Genomic DNA, 21,276 nt, shown 5'->3' with positions numbered 1-21,276 from the left:
AGATCCATACCATTAATGTCTCCCATAAATTTTCTCTTCTCAAGACTAAACAACCTCATCTCTTTCAGCTAAACACATTAGACATAGATCCCAGGCTGTGGCCCATCCTTATAGTTGTCTAGCTAGTTTTCCAAAGGTGAGTTACCTTGAACTGAAAAATATGCTCTAGATGTGGTCTGACACAGTAAGAAGTCAGTGGAACTATCACTCACTTATTCTTGGAAATCATCTCTCTTCAATTTCACTTTTTTTTTTTTTTCAGATTTAACTCACAGATCTACTTCTTTGAAAATCTCGGTCTCTGTTCATCTAAAATCCATCTTTCTATGTTGATAGGATAATGTCTAAATCATCTATCCATCTACCTATTATCTACCTATAAATTTTATCATCTATCTATCATCTATCATCAACCTACCATATATAGCTACTATGCTCCATTGTCTATCTTGAACAGTCCACTGAATTGCTTCTTACGTGATATCAAACATTGAACCATTGTTTTCTAATCGTTGGGTCTAGTCATTAAACCAATTCCATACTGTCCTAATTGTAACCCATTATTACCTACATGTCTATTTTTATAAGAATATTATTGGAAGGGTCAGCTAGGTGGCACAGTGTATAAAGCACCAGCCCTGAATTCAGAGGACCTGAGTTCACATCTGGCCTCAGACACTTGACACTTACTAGCTATGTGACTCTGGGCAAGTCACTTAATCATTACTGCCTTGCAAAAAATAGTATTAGAGACTTGTAAAATACTATGCTGGATGTGGGTGTACTATGTCACTTATATTTCCAGATGTATAGTCTAATGGAATAATTTTAAAAACATGAACTTCAAGTTATCAGCAATATGCTGCTATTGGTCTTGCTATTCATGATCTTTATGAATACTGTTCCCTTTTCTAAGTGTTCATTATACATCCATTTAATAAACATTGTATTCTTTTATTCCCGAGTTTTAATTAAGCTTGCTGGATTACACCTTGCAGAGTATAGTTCCATGCAAAATCTGTACATTTACCCTTAATTCCTACTGATCAGAATATATAGTTGTGTAAATTATTATTCATATGCAAATTCTTATATTTATCAATAATTAATGGAATGTTACAAATATTGTTGAAGAAACTAATAAGTATGTTTCTATTATGTGTTATAAACATGTGACATTCCAATGAATATTAGGAAAATATTATTTCTATGAATACATGAGCAATGGAACACATAGCACTGAAAAATATTGATATAGCATAGTGGTCTCTGGGTGGTGCTATGTGACCATATTATACTTCCTGGGTCTTTTCCATATAGATTGACTTTGAATTTAATTCAAAAAAAATAATCCTTGGTGGAGATTATTGGAGGAGTTCACTTGTACTCTTTATAGACAGATACACCCCAAGCCAGTGTGAATCCGAACACAAAAACATCAGTATGCTCAGCCACAATCCTTTGAGCTGCAGAATTACTTACTAGAGATAAAATCAGCTGCTTCATATCAAGGAAAATCTGGTGAAAATGAAACCAGCAAAATAATGGTGACCACAAGATTCTTCTATTTCTAGTTCCTGCAAAGGAGAGAGGGTGAACATATTCTCATAAATGACCTATGCATGATATCTAACATAGAAGAAATTCCTACATTGAAATATTTCAGTGTAAGGGACTGGGATATATGGATGCTTTGGTTGATAATTCTATTTCAGTGAGTTCCCAACAAGAAAGCTGAGTGCTGTGTCAGCTAAATGCCAAGGCATTCCAAATGCAAGCACAGTGGCACATTTCCAATATAAATCTACAAGTAAGTCAGTAATAAGACTTCCTTGTGTGCTAATTCTATATTTCATTTTGAACATTTCTTCTTTCTTTTTTTCTTCCTGTGAACCTTCTGTGCCCCCAGTGCAGCAGCCTTCTTAAGAAATGAAAAAGATTTAAAAAAAACAATATGAATCTATTTCATTTTGACTGTTCTATTAATGCAACATTTCCCCTGACATTTTCACTGAGACATATGCAGGGTGCTATAAAATGTATATTTCAGCCTCATTCTTCTGTTACATAGATATTTGTCAATGCTTCACTCTTACTTCTCACAACACTCGCACTCATATTTGTGCAGTTTCAAATAAAAGTTCTTTGATATATTTAAAATCATACTTTAGTAGAACAATATCTTTATATTGTGCTCAGTATTGCAAGGAAGTTTAAGCCATCCCAGCAGAGAAAGTCTTAAGGCCTCAAATATAACTTGTATTCTTAGTACAAAATTTTATAATAATAGCCAAAATTTAGGTAGCACTTGAATTCTTGTAAAGCATTTAATAGCAATACCTCATTTGATCCTCATAATAATCCAAGTTGTTATGATTTTCCAATTTTTTTGTAATAAACATTTTTATTTATACTTTGGGGTTCTAATTTTTTTCCTTCTTTCCCTCCCTTCCCTCCCCCCTTTCTGAGGTGGCAATCAGATATGGATTGTACATGTATGATTATGTAAAACATTACCATATTAGCCATGCTATATTAAAAAAAAACTTGATTAAAAGAAAAAAATTGAAAGAAAGTGAAAAATGGTATACTTCAGTCTGTTCCATCAATATTAGTTCTTTCTTTAGAGATGGATAGTTGGTTTCATCGATAGTCCTTTGGAATTGTCTTGGACCATTGTATTGTTGAAAATAGTCAAGTCATTCACAGTTCTTCATAAAAAAAATATTGCCATCTCTGTACACAATGTTCTCTTGGTTCTGCTCACTTCACTATACATAATTTCATACATGTTTTTCCAGGCCTTTCTGAAGTGATCTGGCTTGTCATTTCTTATAGCACCATAATATCCCATTTCCACCATATACCAAATTTGTTTTGGCCATTCCCAAATTGATTGCCATTCCTTTGATTTCCAATTCTTATCCATCCAAAAATTTAGAAAAATGAAACGTGTTCAGAGAGATGTAGTTATTTGCTAGTAAATGTCAAACCCAAGATTTGAAACTGGCTTTCTCTTGAGTGTATGTCCAGTGCACTTTCCACTTCACCTGCTACATCTCAAAAAGACCTGAAAAATTCTGACGTATTTTAGGCTTGATTGAAATATCACCCTTCTAATTCATTAACAAATTAACATTTTCTATTAAGTCATACCCTCTCTGTTTATTTTGTCATTACCTATATCCAGAAGATCTTTCAATAAAAGGAGTAATGTGGCATTAATGAGTCTAATACTATTCAGGGTATTTAGTGATGGTTTCTCTGACTAGTCAAAGAAAATTCTGTAAATTCAAGAGGCACATAAACATGTCAGTCCCTAGAAGAATTAGATCACCTTTTGTGATCCTAAACAAAGATATTTCTGTATTGTAAGATGTTTTCAATCACCCAACCCATTGGGGGATATAAATACTCCAAATGGAAATTTAAGACTGCAAATAATTTTACCCTGTATGAGATACAAAGGGAAATGGAAGTTATCAGTGAAAATTATGATTTTGAGACCATTTAAATAACACAACTTATGTAAAAGCAGATTTATTTATTTTTCTCATTTTACTTCTTCACACCCCTTGGAAAATATGATTTATGTGACCATGACAATTTAATCTCCTGTTAAATCTACTTTTTCATGAAATATCAACTCATATTTTAATTTGAAGCCATCACTAAAGTATTTAAACCTGATGTGAGGAAGATTTTTCAATACTAAATTGGTTCGTGAATTAAAAAATAGCCAGGGAAGAGGAACTACATTTGCCCAGCATGAACAGAGATGTGAATCCCTTGTGAATCAGTGTTATCTATTGCTCTGTGGAAGAAGTCTATGACTAGATTTTTCTTTAGTAGTTTGTCTTTAGTGTATATATGTACATATGTATGTATATACACCCATAAATACACACATATGTATAATGTGTAAATGTATATTTATATGCATTATACATAGATGTATATAGAAATGTGTATACACACATACATATATGTATATGCATATGCATATATGCACATGTAAGTATATATTTTTCTTTAGTCCATATCATACTTTTTCTTTAGTGTATATGTATGTATGTATATATGTATGTATGTATGTATGTATGTATGTATGTATGTATGTATGTATGCACAAATACTTTCAAGGCTCTCCAGATTTTCTGAATTCTTGCATTTTTAGATTCACAAAAGTAATTTTTGTTTACAATAGTATACTGTAAAATGTTATGTAATTAAAAATAAGAAGAGAACAGATTTATTGATTATTGAGTTTAGGTGAATTGTTCTCGCAAGCAAATTTGTTTTTGTTTTTTTGAGTTTTGGGGGGGATTTTTTTGGTGGGGCAATGAGGGTTAAGTGACTTGCCTAGGGTTACACAGCTAGTAAGTTTCAAGTGCCTAAGACTGGATCCAAGCATATTTGAACACACAGTGTCTGATGGAATTTTAAATGTAAAGTAGTGGAAATAGCTAACTCAAATGTCAATCTAATAAACATTATGTGACTTGGTATACTAAGGATTGAAATGAAAATAAGCTTTGGTTTAACTTCTCTCTTCTTCATGCATCAAATATTTTCTGATTGTCCACCATATGTAAGGAAGTACATGCACATATACAGTAGCACATGACTTTGATAGTTCATCAATTAGGTCCAGCACTGTTAGATACAATGAGTTATAAAAAAGTTGTATTCTACAAATATATATACACCCCACTTATCCACTCTGCCACATAGCTGCCATATTATAGATAGACAGATATAGATTTATATATATATATATATAATATTAATAACATATAATATATTAAATATATAGTGTGCAGGTATATGTATATAGACACACATATGCATGCATGTATGCATATAGCTGTATTGTATATATTCACATGTATTTGTGTGTGCACATGTACACACATGTATAGCTATATATGAACACATATACACACATTGATTTGTGTATATGCATGTATATGTGTGTGTGTGTGTGTATTCAGCTACATGGCACAATAGATTGAGTGCCAGGGAAACTCCTTACAATCTCTAGTAGAGATTGTTAGCTCCTTACACGTCAGCTTCTTCCTAGAGAGTCTTTTCCTTCAGCGATCTGAAATAGGATTGGTATCTTCTATCTTCTCTCTTGAGCTGGAAGCCAAAACAGTCTGTAATCCAAAGAGATTTGAGGCACATACAAAGGGCTGAAGAAACTAAAGAGTCCTCCTCTCTCTCTCTCTCTCTCTCTCTCTCTCTCTCTCTCTCTCTCTTGCTCTCTCTCTCTCTCTCTCTCTCTCTCTCTCTCTCTCTCTCTCTCTCTCTCTCTCTCTCTCTCTCTCTCTCTCTCTCCCAGTTTTGCCAACTCCTCCCTGGCCCCAGTATAGGCACAGGGCATTGATCAAGCAGGAGAGAGTCTCATGACAATGGAGTTTGGACCTAAGGCTACATCAACTTATGCACTGGTTATATTTTATTAATGTTTGTACTCAAAATATTGTTTCTAATTCATCTATTTAATGGTTATAGGGTTGTTGTGTGTGTGTGCATCTTTAAAGACCATATCTGTGATAGCATAGTTAAAACACTATTTAATAAAGAAGCTACACATGAAGAAGCTACATATGTAAATATTTGATGATGAGTTTTATGTAATAAACATATAACCTATGACTTTATCCATGAAAGCATTAAAAACATTTTAAACAGTACAGGGCCAAACATAGATTTCTGACACACAGCACTAGAATTCCCATTCAAACCTAATATTGCAATATTAGTGACTGCCCCCATAAGTCCAGTTATTCAGTGAATTCCAAATTCATACACTAGTTAAAATATCTACATATTTTTCCCAACAGTAGTATTAGAGATAGTATAAAAATTGCAAAAATCTTGGCAAAATATGTACATATATTTTAATTAATCTGTAAGTTAACTGTCAAAAAGAAATAGAATTAGTGCGGCATCTTCTAAATTTGATTAGATAATTCAAGTCTCTTTGATCAATGAATCCCTTTTATATATTCTCTATCATTTGAATAATTTACTTTAAAATTTGGATAATTATTGAATTCAATCCTACTCATCTAAAATGTGCTGATACTATTCTCTTTTCTTTTTTGAAAACCAAAACAGCATTGTACTTTTCAAATCTTATGACACTCCCTATTTTTAACAAAATCTTTGAAGATTTCTGGTTCAGCATTCATTACTGCCATGTACCTCTGTAATCCAGCATGCATTTCTCTTTAACCTGGTGACTTACATTAATCAAGGGCAATTAAGTGTTCTCATTGTCTCCTTAATTATCTTGGCTCAAAAACTCATGTAGCCGTTCTTGTTATGCCATTTCTAACCTAATGATCATTCATCTTGGCAGAGAAAACAGAAGTAACATAAGGATATATTCTTTATGATCTCTTCATATTGAAAATTATCAATGTGCCATCCAACCTAAATAACAGTTCTTTTTTTAAATATATATTTGTTCTTTTCCCATATTTGGCCTTAAAACCAGTTTTACCTTTTCTTATCAATCTCAGTTTATTCTTAGCTTTAGAAAAATCTCACACTATCTTAAAAGACTCTTTTTAGCCTTCCATATAAATAATTTAGTAGCTATTTCAATTCCTATTCATTGTATGTGTCTTTTGTATAAGTTGCTAAGTTCCCACCGCATCAATGTAAGTCCCTGTTTTACCTTTATCATCAGTAATATTTAATTCTTGCTTGCAAATTTTTATTCTTCAAAGTGGCTTGTCATCTTCAGCACTGATTTCCTTTTTAGATATTTTCCATATGGAATTCATGCATTATCCAGACAATTCACTCTCTGCCAAAATCAGAGTAGCAAATAATTTATAAACTTACATTAAACAAAATGTCATACTTCAAGAGATAATGAAATTACCAAAGGGGAAAAATCTATCTTTGATTTTAGTTTCAGTAGCAAATAGTAGCTATATGGTACAGTAGATAGGGTATCAGACAGAATCAAGATGACTCATCTTTGTCAGTTCAAATCTGTTCTCTGACACATTACCTGCCTGACCCTGGACAAGGCACTTAACTCTTTTTGTCTCAGTTTTCTCATTTATAAAATCCCTGGGAGACAAAAATTTCAAACCACTCCAGTATCTTTGCCAAGAAAACTCCAAATGGTGTCATGAAGTGTTGGACATGACTGAAATGACTGAACAACAAATATGCTCTGAGTTATGATAGACATTGTGCTCAATTGTAGATTATGTTTTTTGATCACAAGAAGCTTGGATCTTTTATTGTTTTAATTGGTTATTTAATTTTACTGTTACTTGAGGAATATTCTTAGAAAACTGTAATAAATGTGGGAATAGTCTTCATTTTGTTGTTTTTAGATTAATATGAATGTGTAATATATTTGGACATTATTGTCTTCACTTGCTTCAAATAAATTAAGAACTACTATTTTAGCTACTAAGGTTTGAGTGCAAATAGAATCCAAAAACATTCCCAAATATATATATATATATATGTGTGTGTGTGTGTGTATATATATATATATATATATATATATATATATATATATATATAGAGAGAGAGAGAGAGAGAGAGAGAGAGAGAGAGAGAGAGATCATTGTTGTCTCAGCATACCAAAAAGTGAGAGAACAGAGCAATATCTTTCAATGGAATACATAAAGTTAGGAGTTTTTGTCATATAAATATTCACTAAACCTAAACTTAATTTTTTTTCTACTTCATGTTGTTTTAGGGAATTTACATTGCTTAGCTACATTGCTGGAAAAAAAAAAACGTGACCCATATGGATTATGATTCATGGTCTTGAATTCTCTAAAGAAAATCTCTACACCAGCATCTTCTATATAATTTATAAATTTTATAGTATTTTCTAGAATACTTAGAGAAGAATTGATTTCAAAGAACCACAAATTTGGTAAATTGAAGAGAACATAGTGGCCAGGCCACTTTTTTTTTTCTTTTATTTGTTTCAGCTGTGGTAAAAAAAAATATTTGTGGTAAATATATATATATATATATATATATATATATATATATATATATATATATATATATATATATATATATATATATATATATATATATATATATATATATATATATATATATATATTGGAAGTTTCAGCTGAATCATTTGAGAGTTGAGTGCATGCTACTGAAGCGGCTTTTGAAGGACCTCCCTTTTGGGGAGGAGATCATGACAAACTTCTAGGACACCAGCTTAAAACTGAGGGAGGAATGGAAGTTCTCTCTCTCTGGCTTTTAAAACTTAGCAGTGATGGGGCACACAGGTGAGAGGAAACACTTGGTTTGTGTTTGGCTCTGGGTGTGCTGGTTGTCAGCCTGGTGGGCAGTTTGGAATTTGGTGAGTTTTATAAAGGGATATAGACTAAGGTTAGATCTAAGATTATTCATTTGTATTTCTACTTCCCTATTTCCCTAATTGGTATCACCTGTTGTCTAATTAATTCCCAAGCAATAAAAACTAATCCCTCACAGATTAAAGCTCAGAGGCTTCTTTTTCTTAGTGGTCTGGGAGATACATACACACACACACACACACACACACACACACACACACACACACACATATATAAATATATGGAAAATTTAAAAGGGGGAGTTTAATGCTCGTATATCCAATTCTGAATCTCACACAGCCATGTCTTATTTTTGCGACCACTCTTTTTGGGGAATGGTTATTTTTGGCAGAGACACTAGAGTGATTTGTCTTTTCCTTCTCCAGCTCATTTTATAGGTGAAGAAACTGAGGAAAATAGGGTTAACTGACTTGCCCAGGGTCACATAGCTAGTAAGGGTTTTAAGTCAAATTTGAAATTATAAAGATGAGCCTTCCTGATCCCAAACCCAGTTTTCTACCCACTGGGCCACCTAGCTTCTGAACCCCCAACAAGAATATTCATTGCAACATACATGAAACATATCCTTCTAGTCTCTGCTTATAAATCTCCAAGGAAGGGAATACACAAACCTCTTGAGCAAGCTTATTACAATCCAAGGTGGGTCAGTTCTGATTGTATATGTATATAAGTATGTATATATGTATATATGCATATTCAGAATCAGAATTACATATATATGAGTGTGTGATTTCACTACATTGTCACTGACTTCGTTTTTTTTCCAATTTGCACATATTGCTATGGATTCTGCTCCTTAGGCCTAAACAGGACAAAGCTAGTCTGTTACTCACATGATAATTGTTCTAATACTTTAGAAAAACTATATCATCCTACCTGAGACTTCTCTTCTCCAGGGTAACAATGCCTAGTGCCTTCAATCAATCCTCATATAGATTCAAGGACTTTAACCATTTTGAGGGTTCTTTTCAAGAGGCTCTCCAACTTACCAACATTCTTCTGACAATATGATACCCAGAATGGAAGACATTTTTATATTTTTCATTTTTATAGATGGGGTCTGATGAGGGCAGAGAAGAGTGAAATTTTCACCTTTAGGTTTCTGGGATTTATGTCCCTTTTAATGCAGCTGAAATTCACATTAATTGTTTTATTCAGCACCTTTTTTATTGCTTTACAATTGATCTTGCAGTCTACAAATTTTCTCAGATCCTTTTTATTCCCACAACAACTTCTATCTATGCATGTACCGTATATTTGTGAAATTAGTTTATTTTTTGTACTCAAGTATAAGGTTCAATTTACTTTTGCTATTTAATTTCATCTTATTATGTCCATCCTAGTGCTCTGTCTATGGAGTTCCATGTAGATTCTGATTCTGTGGACCTCTGTTTTACCTATCCTTTCCAGTTTGGTGTTGTCTGAAAAATTGACGAAATTTCCATAAGTACTTTGATACCATAAGTATCCAAGTAAGTGATACTTATCTGAGGTCACACAACCAATGTACCAAAGGTGGTACTTGAAAGTTCTTCCTGACTCCAAGACCACTTGTCTGCACATTGTAATATTAATTCTCTTTGTTAGTATTGAAATTATCAGTTTATTAACACATTGAACTGGACAGAGCAGTATTTAGAATTAATTGTTGAAGTTTTTCTTTTTTTTTCATGTCTATATCATCAGTTAAACCTGAGAATGTACATACTTTTCATAATATCATATTAATAAATGAGTGACAGTTTTTCAGTGTCAGAATATAGTATGATTTATAAACATATAAGGAAGATTTGAAGGGTAATGCTCAGTATATTAAATTCATTTTTATTAGCAGTACAATTCATACTACAAAATTTTAAATATGCTTAGGATAACTGCATGTGCAATAATAGAAAGCAAAAACAAGTATATAGGTCACCTAGTTACATAAAGAAAAATGTCTCTTGGTCTGAGCAAAGCAATTAAGTGTATATTATTAAAGATTTCTTCTGTTCTTTTCATCTTTACAAATTTATGGCCACTTCCTTTCATGTATTCTTGAAAGTTGATGCACATGGACCACTTGAATTCACAGTCATTTTCATTAAGTACAATTGCTTTGAAGTAAAATCTTCAGCCCATTGCAATGTAATTCCCTGCTAATGCAGAATACTGCACTGCTTAGCTGGCAATGAGCCTGTCTTTTGCTGTAAATTACTTTGAATTTGACTCATATAATCTTCAGACAACAGTATTTCTGAGAGGCAAAGAAAGTTGTAATTGGAATAGAATATAGCTGGCTAAACCTCTTCCTGAATTTTACTGTCAGGAGAAAAAAAAAAAAGGAAAAAGGGAAGACTGCTGCAGTTTCCTGTTTAAAAAGTTATTTATCCTTTTGCTAGGTTAGAGCTCCCCTAAGTGGTATATTTGCTGTGACACACTAAGCATCTAACATTAACACAATCCAACAATAAATCCTGAATTCACTTCCCAGATCCTTCAGACTCTACAGATATAACCTATATAAATTTTACAGACAAATGGCAGCATCATCTATAAAGCCTTTTAGGGTTCATAAAAAACATCATTTCCTCTCCTTTTGAATTAAGCTGCCAGGGGAACTTTAATAGAATTCAGTTCAATGAGAGGAAATAAAATTAAATGTTACATGGGATGAATGACTAACTCTAGTTTTCAACCAAGTCAATTTGCTCTTATTTCTGCATTTCATAGGTCACTTAAATTTGAAAATAAAATAGATAAATCCTCCATGAATTATATATATATAAGATATATAATAATATATATAAAATAATAAATATATAAAATGTATATATTTATATAAATATATAAAATAATATATATAATAATATATATAAAATCCATGGAGGATTGATCTATTTTATTTGCAGAAATAAGAGCAAATTGTATCTCTCTCTCTCTATATATGTGTGTGTGTACACACATATATGTATGTATGTATATGTATATACACACACACACACACACACACATATATATACACAAACATAATTAATATGTTTATTAAACAGATATTATAATGACTTTATATTCTAGGTTTGTATTGCTCTAATGATCAATTTTGCTCTTTATTTTGTGGTAAAAATTATTGGAGTTTAGCTGACTCATTTGGGAGGGGCCACACCTGGCCCACCCTAAAGTGAGGTATGCTACTGAGGTCAGAAGGAGAAACCTCTCCATAGGCAGTTTTTGAAGGACCTCCCCTTTTGGGGGAGGAAGATTGAGTGCTCACTGAGGGGAGTCTGAGTTGCTTCCTGAATGCTGGCTCTTCTCTTCTCTTTCCTCTGCCTTTCTGGGGCACAGTGCTAACAACTAGCAGACATCCCAGGTGTGGTGAGTGAACATAACAGCACTGCATTCCTTTGAATTTGCTTAATTGAAAACAAGCTAGGGATTGTATAGACTTAGGTTAGAGCTAGGATAATTTATATGTATTTCTTTTTCCCTATTTCCTTATCTTTGACTTTTATTAATGTCACCTTTGTTGTTTAATTAATTCCCAAGTAATAAAATCTAATCTTTTTGTGGAGAAGAAGCTGTAAGGCTCCTTTCTTATTGGACTAGGAGAAATATCTAAAATGGCAGTTCAGAGGGGAGGGAGCTTTGAACCTAGAGGTCCCTCATTATTTCTGGAACCCCAATACTTCAGCGAGTCACCCAATTAACTCTCCATATATTAAATTTGGCCCCCACAGTTTTATTTTTTTGTTAGACTCAGTTATTTTCCCTCTGTACTTCACATTAAAAATCAAGGCAAGATACCTCGCTTTGAAGGTAAGCAACCAGCTTTATTAATTTATATTAGCATTTAAACCCAATAATAATAATATTAACTGATGATTGTATAGTGCTATTTAAAGTTTGCAAATTTATTTTATAAAATATTCATTTTAACCTCACAACAGCCCTAATAGGTATGTACTATAGATTCTATTGATATCAATACAAAGATAAGGAAACTAGAGGTCTTGAAAGTTGTCTTTTTCTACAATAACTCATTAAGTAATTCCCAGAAGTAAGATTTAAAAACAGATCTTTAATGTTAAAAGCACAATTTATACACAGTTCTTTCTAACTCTAAGGCCAGACTCTAAGCACTAAGTCAAACTCTCCCTAAAGGAAATAGTATAAGGAGGGTTCATTGGAAGCTATCCACCACTCTTTGGTTCCCAGCACTCTACTGATACTATCCTTCTATGGAAGAAAGTAGCAGTCAAATTAAAGATGTGCTAAAAAGTCGAGTTTGTTGATATTATACATCTTTCCCATTTCATAACAGCAGGCATTACTTATTTTTTTGGATCAATTTAATTATGTTTTCCATAATGCAGATGTATTTTTATTTTATTTTTTTTACTAATTTTCTAAATCACTAACTCAACAAAATTGATATTTTCTTACAATTAATTATATATTTATTACTGTAGCAGATCCTTGCATCTCAAAGAAAATACTACCAGGAAGCCATTAATGTCTTTGTAATGCAGATTTTAGACATATAAGAATAAGAAATGCTAAGTCAATGAAATAAATAATTGTGTTGAGCTTTGATAAGGCAAAACAATGAATATGATGTCACCAAGTTTTACTGATAATGTAAAGGAATTTTTGAATATTAACTATGATACTGAAAGTTACTGATATTTAGGGAATTAAGCAATATTTTCCAATATAATGCAATTAAATGAGAATTATAACAAAGAAAAAATTTCATCATTTAAAAATAATTGTAAGTTTTGGAAATTTATGGAAAATATGTGAATATACATTTTAATTTAGTATATAAGCACATACATATATATGCATATGTAGTATGCGCATAGTTATATTAAATAAATATATATGTATCTGTGCATCTCTGTATAATGGCTACATAAATACTTCAACATTGGACATATCCAGGATTTCACTGGTATGGGTTCTGCATCTACCAATGCGTATTTCATCACATTTATATATTTGATATATCTGCCATAAAATTTTTACTCATATCTACCTGTACTTTCCAAAAAAGACCTCCTTGATGCTCTGAAATCCTTACAATGTAGGACTCATTACTGAAATGAAGCAGCTAGGGGCAGCTAGGTAGTGCAGTGAATAGAACACTGGTCCTGTAGTTAGTAGGACCTGAGTTCAAACCTCACCTCAGACACTTACTAACTGTGTGACCCTAGGCAATTCACTAAACCCCAATTGCCTTAAAACATCCAGGGCCATCTCCATTCATCCTAATCTCTCTATGTCTGTCTCTCTCTTTATCTATCTATATTGTCTCTGGACTCAGATGGCTCTGGAGTAGAAAGTGATATTGGTGACCTTGTAGAGACTTCCCTCACTTAAATCCAAATTCACTTCAAGTCATGACCACCCTAATGCCATGGTCCTCTTTTAGAATGAAGGACAAACAACAAGAACACTGCTGAAAACATGATATTCCTTTAATTATATCAAATCCTTGAATAGTACATAACTTGTCAATGAGATCCATTCAGATCTATTCACTTATTCAGAAGAGATTAACATAGAAATTTACGCAGAAAAAAATCTAAGTGATTGAAGAATATCTATTGTCCAAAATATTATTTACATAGATCACTAGAACATATTCCTTGGAAAAAAAATTTAAATAGACAGTGAATCAGGCACAGAATTGCATAAAAGCAGAACAGTCTAGATTGCATTAGCAAGTTGTGTAGCACTTCAGATGACTTCAAGCTGTTTCCTGACGTATTTTTTTTAGCAAAAATATTTTCCAGCTATGTTTTATGCCTATCAATCATCAGAAACAGTATTGTTGGAATTACAAGTGCCTAAAAAGACTATGATAAGCAATATGATAATATGATAAGCAATAATTATATATATATTAGCATAAGATCCCAGATATTCCCTATAGTTGTCAACATATTTCAGTAACATATTCAGTAAATCACTATGGCTCAGCTTCTAGAATCGATTGCTTCTGAAATTGAAGGTTTACTAAATCCTAAATATATGTAATCTTTTTGTTAAAGATATTTGGGGATTTTAACTAAAAACAAAATGATCTTGGAAATATTCTTCCTTGTCAAGCTATAATTTGAAAAAAATTATAAAAAGTTGAAATATGCTACTATGTTTTTATTGTTGTTGTTTGTCCTTTGTTCTTGAAGATGACCATGGCATCATGATTATGTCATGACTTAAAGTGAATTGGATTTACGTGATGGAGTGCTGTGTAAGGTCACCAACCTCATTCTCACCTCCAGAGCCATACATCAGAATTACTGAAGATGGTCCCAGATGTTTTAAGGCAATTGAGCTTAAGTGACTTGCCCAGGGTCATACAGCTAGTAAATGTCTGAGGTGAGATTTCAACTCAGGTCCTCTTGACTCGGGTCAGCACTCTATCTGTTGTGGAACCTAGCTGGCCCACATGCTACTATGAATTTCAAATCAAAAAAGGAATTGAAGGAAGACATATTTTCAACCACTTACTTAATAGATGGCACCACATTCTGTAGGTCTTACTTAAACAAACCATGTTCAAACAAAAACATAATAAATTAGTATTTGATGACATGAAATCTTTCTCCAACAACATGGAAAATTATTTATACTTCATAATCATAAAACTATTTATGTACATTGGATAAAAATACAGATTAAATACTGGGGAAAATAGTGTACATTGAAGCAACAGATTAATACTGTTAGCCTGGTATTCTCCATGCAAGACACAAAATATAAAGCTGTCAAAGGGCTTTGTCAAACATTAAGAGACTTAATGACATCTTATAATAAAATGTTAATGGAAATACTATGTTTAAAGCAATTTACACTTTTTAACAACAGTTTTGATGTATACACTTGAAACTGTAAAATATACCAGAAGATATTTTAAAAATATTTTTAACAGAAACTTGTAAAATGTTAATACAACAATGTGCCCAAACATTAAATTAGGTATAGATAGAAAGGCTAAAAATCTCTCAGGCAAAAAGGTGGGAGATGTATTAAAATGCATGAAAAACAATTAAAAAGCCTATAAAAAACTATTGGAATTCGAAGACATTTTCAGAATAATAGACAAAGTTGATGTAGAAGGAACATTTTTTTAACAAAAATATTATTTCATTTTTTTCCCTGATTAAATGTCAATCTAATTTTTAGCATTCATTTCTACAAGATTTTGAGTTCCAAACTTTTCTCTCTTCCTTCCTCCCCTTCTCTTTTCCTAAAATGTTAGTCAATTTGATATAGGTTACGCATGTGCTATCATATAAAACATAATTCCATATTAGTCACAACTGTGAAAGAAGAAACTGATCAAAGGGAAAAAAATTATGAAAAAGAATAAAGCAATTCAAAAAAGTATGCTCCAATATGCATGCAGAGAACATAAGTTCTTCATGAGTCTTTTGAATTGTCTTGAATCATTGTGTTCCTGACAAAAACAGAGTCATTCATAGTTGATCATTAAACAATGTTCCTGATACTGTGCACAATGTTCTCCTGGTTTTTATCCTTTCATTTTATATCAGTTCACTTAAGTCTTTGCAGTTTTCTTCTGAAGTCTATCTATTCATCATTTCTTGTTTCACAATAGTATTCTATTACATTTCTATACTACAACTTGTTTAGCTTTTACCCAGTTGATAGGCATCCCCTCAATTTCCAATATTTTGCCACCACAAAAAGGGCTGTTATAATTATTTTTGCACATGTAGGTCTTTTGGCCATTTTTATGATCTCTTTCAGATACATATCTATTGGAGGTATTGCTGGTTCAAAGAGTATATATAGTTAGATTACCCTTTGTGCATAGTTCCAAATTGTTCTCCAGAATTATTGGAACAGTTAACAACTCCACTAACACTTGATTAGTGTCCTAATTTTCCCACATCATTGCCAATAATTATCCTTTTCCTTTTTTTGTGTCATATTAACCAATTTGATAGGTTTAAGGTAGTCCCTCAGAGTTTTTTTACTTTGAATTTCTCTAATCAAAAGTTATTTAGAGCACTCCTTTTTATGCATATAGATAGCTTTGCTTTCTTCATCTGGAAAATGCTTGTTCATCTCCTTTGACAATATAGCAATTGGAGAATGGCTTGTATTCTTACAAATTTGATTCAATTCTTTATATATTTGAGAAATGAAGCTTTAGTCAAAGACATTTGTTGTAAAAATTGTTACCAGTTTTTTGCTTTCCTTTTAATATTGGCTGCATTTGTGGTTTGTGCAATAGCTTTCTAATTTAATATAATCAAAATTATCTATTTTCCAATTGGTAATGTTCTCTATCTCTTGTTTACCTATGGATCCACAAATCACAACTTATTTAAGAATCTGGATGCTATAAGACTTATTATGAATGTGTAGTATTAATATTACTTTATTGTCTATGGTGCCTTTTAGCAAAATGTAGTTCCCTTTCTTATCTCCTTTTTTATTTTTATTTTTGCTTTTGTTTTGTCTGAGATCAGGATTGCTATCCCGGCTTTATTTTTTTTTTTTACTTTAGGTCTATTGCAGCTTACCTGAAGCTGAGTTGGTATTGTAGTACTGGGCACCAGGTTTCTAGTGAGGTCAATGGTGTGTTTCTGCCTTTTCCCAGGCCCACACTGAATCACTTGGTATTCTGGTCACTAGAGGCCACATGTTTGCCCAGGGCTACACTGAAGCATACAGTAGGTCTGCTGGTGGCTTTCTGTTTGCTTAGGTACCCTAGAGGGTTAAGATCTACCTGTTAACCTCAGCTATGCTGAGGCATGGGGGAATCTGGGCACTGAAGATTGTCTATTTGCCAGAAGCAAGCTAAAGCATGAAGCTACAGTCTGCCTGGAATTGTCTGGTATCATTGTATTGCTGAGAAGAGCTAAGTCTATCATAGTTGATCATCTCAAAATATTTCTGTTACTGTGTATAATGCTCTACTGGTTTTGCTCACTTCACTCAGTATAAGTTCATTTACCTCTTTCCAGATTTTTGTGAAATCTGCCTGCTTGTCATTTCTTATATCACAATAGTATTCCATTAAATCCATACGGCATAATTGTTCAGTTATTCCCCAATTGATGGCCATTCTATCAATTTCCAATTCTTTTCCACAACAAAAAGAGCTGCTACAAATAGTTTTGTAAATGTGGGTCCCTTTTCCTTTTTATGATCTCTTTAGGATACCGACCTATTAATGGTATTTCTGGGTAAAAAGGTATGCACTATTTTATATCCATTTGGGGATAGTTTCAAATTGCTCTCCAAAATGGGTGGCTCAGTTCACAACTACACCAACATCACATTAATGTTCCAATTTTCCCACATCCTTAACACTAATCATTTTACTTTTTTATCATATTAGCCAATCTGATAGGTGTAAGGTGATACCTTAGAGTACTTTTAATTTGCATTTCTCTAATCAACAGTGATTTAGAACATTTTTTCTTCATTTGACTTTAGATAGCTTTATTTTCTTTATCTGAAAACTGCCTGTTCATATCCTTTGTCCATTTCTCAATTAGGGAATGATTTGTAATTTTATAAACTTGCTTTAATTCCTTATATATTTGAGAAATGAGGCCTTTATCAGAAATACTTCCTTTAAACAATGTTTCCCAGATTTCTATTTTCTTTCTAACCTTCATTTCATTGGTTTTGTTTGTGCAAAACATTTTTCTTGATGTAACATAATCAAAATTATCCATTTTGCGTTTCATAATGTTCTCAATATTTTTATTTGGTCATAAATTCTTTGCTTCTCCATTCATCTGACAGGTAAACTATTCCTACCTCTACTAACTTATCTATTGTATCACCCTTTATATCTAAATCATGTAGCCATTTTGACTTTACTTTGGGTATACAGTGTAAGATGTTGTTCTATGCCTAGTTTCTGTCATACTATATTCAGTTTTTCAAAAGTTGTTGTCAAATGGTGAGTTCTTAACCTGGAAACTAGAATCTTTGGGTTTATGAAATCTCATATTGCTCATTTACTGCTGTGTTTTATGTGCCTAACCTGTACTAAATAGTTTTGATGATTGCTGTTTTATATTACAGGTTTAGATTTTATATAGATAGGTCATCTTACTTTGCATTTTTTCCTTAATTTCCCTTGATATTCTGGAACTTTTATTATTTTTTTAATGTGGAAATCTATTTTATTTTATTTTTTGTGCTTCAATTTTTTTTTGTTTTGATTTTTTGTTTTGTTTTTTTATTTTATAAAAGTATTTTATTATTTTCCAGTTATATGTAAGGATAGTTTTCAACATTTGTTTTCATAGGATTTTTAGTTCCAAATTTTCCTCCCCTGCTTCCTTCCCTCCCTCCTCCCCAAGATTAAAACAAATTTGATATAGCTTTTATATTTACAATCACATTAAGCATATTTCTACAGTGGTCATATTGTGAAAGAAAAATCAGAGCACAAGGGAAAAACCTCAAAAAAGAAGGGGAAAAAACACCTCAAAAGTAAAAACCATATAGTTCAATCTGCATGCAGAATCCACAGTACTTTTTTGTGGATGTTCCCCACATTTTCTGTCATGAGTTCTTTGAAATTGTTTTGGAACATTGCACTGCTGAGAAGATCCTAGTCTATCACAGTTGATCACCATATAATGTTACTGTTACTGTGTACAATATTCTCCTGGTTCTGCTCCTCTCAGTCAGCATCAGTTCATGTAAGTCCTTAAAGGTTTCTCTGAAATCTCCCTGCTCATCATTTCTTATGGCACAATAGTCTTCCATTGCATTTGTATACCACAACTTGTTTAGCCATTTCCCAATTGATGGGTATTCCCCTGATTTCCAATTCTTTGCCACCACAAAGAGAGCTGCTCTACATATTTTTGAACATGTATTCCCTTTTCCCCTTCTCTGATCTCTTTGGGATACACTCTAGTGGTATTACTGGGTGAAAGAGTCAATATTATAGCCCTTTGGGCATAGTTCCAAATTGCTCTCCAGAATGGTTGTATCAGTTCACAGCTCCATCACCAGTGCATTAGTGTTGAACTTTAATTCTTCCAGATGAATTTTGTAATTTTTTTATCTGGTTGTATCAAAGACATTTTTGGTAATTTTATTGGTATGGTACTGAATAAGTAAATTAATTTAGGTAGAATTGTCATTTTTATTTTATTAGCTCAGCCTACCCCTGAGCAATTGATATTTTTCCAGTTGAGTTTATTTGTGTGAAAGCTTTTTGTAATATGTTTTACATAGTTCCTGGGTTACCTTGGCAGGTAGACTTCAAAAAATTTTATATTGTCTACAGTTATTTTAAATAGAATTTTTCATTCTATCTCTTGCTGCTAGACTTTGTTGGTCATATAAAGAAATGCTCACATTTATGTGGGTTTATTTTATATCCTGCAATTTTGCTAAAGCTGTTGTTTCAAAGAGATTTTTTTATTTATTATTTGATTCTCTAGGACTGTTTAACTATGCCATTATATCATCTTCAAAGAGTGACAGTTTTGTTACCTCCTTGTCTATCCTAATACCTTCTATTTCTTTTTCCATACATTGTTTTATAGGCTGCTAAAACATGTACACCAATTTCCAAGAATGTTATTTACAAATGCATAAAATAAAACACATAGGATTTCAAAGGAAATCAATAAATACATTGAGACATTTATCAGAATATTAAAGGGAAATATTGATCCACAATTTAATTAATCTCATACTAAAATGTTATATTTAATGAGCTTAGATTAATCGATCAATGAAGATTATAAGAAATTGGAAAAAACTATGAAGTATTTTTCTTCTGGGCTGAAAAATTAAGTATCTACTGAATACCTAGCAAGGTATTACTTGGTGAATGGAATTATACATAAAAATTCATTAAGCTTCATGGATTAAATAACTCCCATGCTAGGAAAATAGATCTTAATATATCTCTCAATAATTCAAGCAATAAACTCTAATGGGTCTTAGTCAATAAAAATAAAACTTATGTACATAATTGCCTTCAATATATTGAAAAGGGAGGTTTTTTACCAAAAACTTTACCAATATCAACAAATAAAAGCATTTCAATTTAAAAGGAAAAATAGAAAATCGCAAAAAATCTGAACTTATGTTACACTGTTTATTACAGAATATTTATATTAAATTAAAGAGAAAAATAATGAATCTGATGTGATGATCTGTGATCCATTATGAATTTCCTGCTCCTACCTTTGTTCATTTTTAAGATTTCATTTACTCTTTGTTTTTCTTCCCCTCCCCCTTTTTCTTCATATTCACTGTCTCTGCTTCTCCTCCTCCTCTTCATCCTTCTAAAAAATCCATCAAGTTTTCCCACTACAAATGGAAATTCTCTCATATCACATAAGCATAGCAAAACCAAAAATCAACATATATACTAAAAAGGGGAAAAACAGAAAAAATTTTATCAACAGAAAAACCATTAGTGATGCTTTTTGAATATGACTATATCTGCCAATAAGTGGGAGGGTTCAATGTATATATCAATAATGTCTCATACTAATTATGTTTGATTTGGAAATATATTATTAAAGGTTAAAATTAATAGAAAATATTAAAATTGGTATACTAGGAAAGAAATGAGATGGCAAAATATTCATTGATGAATTGCTTAAATTTTACCTTTCAGTGCATATAGTTTGGGGGTAAATAAATTTCAGTAGGTTGGAATTTTAATGCGAATCAGATAGCATTTACTATGTTTCCAACTTTTCACTTTAAAAATAATTAAGCTTTATCTGATGCATAGCTGGCTCCTTTATAATAACAGTCACCAATTTAATCAGATATCTTTAAATATTCTATAGTTTCTTTAGGAATAAAGTCAGGCTTCAGATATAAAGAAGGCCTTGTGTATTTAAATAACTACCTGACAGTTAGC

This window comes from Dromiciops gliroides, chromosome 3 (genome assembly GCF_019393635.1).
Source record: "Dromiciops gliroides isolate mDroGli1 chromosome 3, mDroGli1.pri, whole genome shotgun sequence".
In the NCBI taxonomy this organism is placed as follows: domain Eukaryota; kingdom Metazoa; phylum Chordata; class Mammalia; order Microbiotheria; family Microbiotheriidae; genus Dromiciops; species Dromiciops gliroides.
Note: the sequence above shows the minus strand (reverse complement) of the source record.